The sequence below is a fragment of the Falco naumanni genome, chromosome 4 (genome assembly GCF_017639655.2).
Source record: "Falco naumanni isolate bFalNau1 chromosome 4, bFalNau1.pat, whole genome shotgun sequence".
NCBI classification, from domain to species: Eukaryota; Metazoa; Chordata; class Aves; order Falconiformes; family Falconidae; genus Falco; species Falco naumanni.
In genome coordinates, this window is record NC_054057.1 from 107,654,368 (window position 1) to 107,657,539 (window position 3,172).

Genomic DNA, 3,172 nt, shown 5'->3' on the forward strand with positions numbered 1-3,172 from the left:
GTTTATCTTGCAGTTAATGCTTTGCTCGCCCTTCCAGAAGCAGCCCTGAACGTGTTGCCCTCCTGTGGCTGCTCTCTGTCCACTGGCTTCCTCCTGGTCTCTGTTCTGCAATGGTTAAATTTTTGTTTTGGGTATTTAATGTTTTCATCTACTTTCAAAATTCTTTGTGGTTTTTCTGCTTAATTTATTTAGTGATCTGAAGTTAAACAGGACACATCAGTGCAAAGACTGTGTGTCTTTTGGTTCAGGATTGACTTTGTGTCATTTTGGTAGTGCAGTGAATCATTGCCTATCAAGACCCGCGTGGAGGCCTACCTCTGCTGGACACGAGGTGACTTTGACCCAAGGTTGATGTTAAGGATTACTTTGACCACCCAAAAAGGGATCTCAGGTAAGGAAAACATGCAGACAGATGTGTTACTGGCCTCTTCTTGGGGGTAAACTTCGAAGGGGGATCTGCCGGCCCCGGTGCGGCTATGGGCAGCGGTGAGGGTCCTACCAAAGCAACACGTTGCTGAGGCAGAAGCTCCAGGGAGAGCTGCTGACCTGCAGCCGGGTGCGTGTCCCCTGCTGCAGCACTTTGGGGGCCAAGAGGAACCCCAGAGCCTTGGCACCTTCCCACAGCGCGTCAGACACTGTTAAACAGGAGCTGGGTCATCCGTGTCAGTGCGGGATAGTCTCGTCTTGTGACAACTGTTGGTCAGCCAGAGAGACCCTCTTCGTCCTCCCGCGGAGTGTCTCTGCCTGATGGGTTAGAGTGAGAGTCTCTCCCCCCTTTCCTACTGGTGGGTGTCTGGGGGAGGAGGGAGAGGAGCAGCGTTACTGCTGGGGGACCGTGAGGAGCAGCGTTACTGCTGGGGGGGGGCCATGAGGAGCAGTGTTACTGCTGGGGGGGGACCATGAGGAGCAGCGTTACTGCTGGGGGGGGGCCATGAGGAGCAGCGTTACTGCTGGGGGGGGACCATGAGGAGCAGCGTTACTGCTGGGGGGCCATGAGGAGCAGCGTTACTGCTGGGGGGGGCCATGAGGAGCAGCGTTACTGCTGGGGGGGGACCATGAGGAGCAGCGTTACTGCTGGGGGGGGACCATGAGGAGCAGCGTTACTGCTGGGGGGGGGCCATGAGGAGCAGCGTTACTGCTGGGGGGGGACCATGAGGAGCAGCGTTACTGCTGGGGGGGGACCATGAGGAGCAGCGTTACTGCTGGGGGGGGGGCCATGAGGAGCAGCGTTACTGCTGGGGGGGGCCATGAGGAGCAGCATTACTACTGGGGGGGGGACCATGAGGAGCAGCGTTACTGCTGGGGGGGGACCATGAGGAGCAGTGTTACTGCTGGGGGGGGGCCATGAGGAGCAGCGTTACTGCTGGGGGGGGACCATGAGGAGCAGCGTTACTGCTGGGGGGGGGCCATGAGGAGCAGCGTTACTGCTGGGGGGGGGCCATGAGGAGCAGCGTTACTGCTGGGGGGGGACCATGAGGAGCAGTGTTACTGCTGGGGGGGGGCCATGAGGAGCAGCGTTACTGCTGGGGGGGGACCATGAGGAGCAGCGTTACTGCTGGGGGGGGACCATGAGGAGCAGCGTTACTGCTGGGGGGGGACCATGAGGAGCAGTGTTACTGCTGGGGGGGGGCCATGAGGAGCAGTGTTACTGCTGGGGGGGGGCCATGAGGAGCAGCGTTACTGCTGGGGGGGGACCATGAGGAGCAGTGTTACTGCTGGGGGGGGGCCATGAGGAGCAGCATTACTGCTGGGGGGGGACCATGAGGAGCAGTGTTACTGCTGGGGGGGGGGCCATGAGGAGCAGCGTTACTGCTGGGGGGGGACCATGAGGAGCAGCGTTACTGCTGGGGGGGGACCATGAGGAGCAGCGTTACTGCTGGGGGACCATGAGGAGCAGCGTTACTGCTGGGGGGGGACCATGAGGAGCAGCGTTACTGCTGGGGGACCATGAGGAGCAGCGTTACTGCTGGGGGGGGACCATGAGGAGCAGCGTTACTGCTGGGGGGGGCCATGAGGAGCAGCGTTGCTGCTGGGGGGGACCATGAGGAGCAGTGTTACTGCTGGGGGGGGGACCATGAGGAGCAGCGTTACTGCTGGGGGGGGCCATGAGGAGCAGCGTTACTGCTGGGGGGGGACCATGAGGAGCAGTGTTACTGCTGGGGGGGGGGCCATGAGGAGCAGCGTTACTGCTGGGGGGGGCCATGAGGAGCAGCGTTACTGCTGGGGGGCCGTGCCTGCATCCGTGCTGGGCAGGTGTGTGGTGCCCTGACCCTCTGCCACCGCAGCAGAGCTCTTGCACCTGGTGCCAAGCAGAAGGGCTGGTGCGGAGCTTTTCTTCGTAGATGTCACCAAGGTTCTGATGTGCGTGAAAAAACAGCTCAATTAAGCTACAAAACTGTAGGATTTGAGGGGGGAGGATAATTTTCATTATAGCTTCAACACATCCACTTCCTAGGGCCGTTATTAATGCCAAATGCAAAAGAAACCAGATGCTGGAGATGGGACAGGTACGCAGCAGCGTTGCTCTGTTTAATTCAGCGAGGCTGCTTTGGCGTAAAAGAGCATCTCGGGTGAATCCTGACTTGCCCTTTCTATTTTGGAGCACAGGCCGCTATACACTGCGGTCGCAAGGAAAAGCTTTCTGCCATGTTGCTGTTGGTAAATCTTTAATAATATTATGCCTAGTAAAGCTAAAACCTTTCAGACTTGATCTGTGCTTCATGAGCTGTTAACAGGGGAAGTCAGATGCCAGCAGCCGTCGTGCCACAGCACCTGAAGCCTGAAAGGCAGGATATGTCCTCATGGCATGGCTTGGACTAAGTCCTCTCTTTTCAGTAGCAAAACAATTTCATCTCACTCAGGTGTTTTTTTTTTCCTTTTCTTTTAATCCCAAGTTTTAGCTACCCCAGGGATTTCACAGTGCCCGAGCCCTGCAGCCCCCGTCCCGAGGATGCTCTGTGCTCTCCAGCATCTGTTCCACAGCCACCAGCACCCCGCAGCCCCGGCTCCAGACACCGCAGGGACAGCAGCGCTGCCTGGTCCTGTGGCTGGCTCCCTGCTGAGTGCCACAACCCTGCACCAACGGAAAGGGAGAGTTCTAAGATTATTTTTCCTCTGTCTGCTCTGAGCTAATTCATTTTAAAATCTCCTAGCAGAGGCTGAAAATAGGATG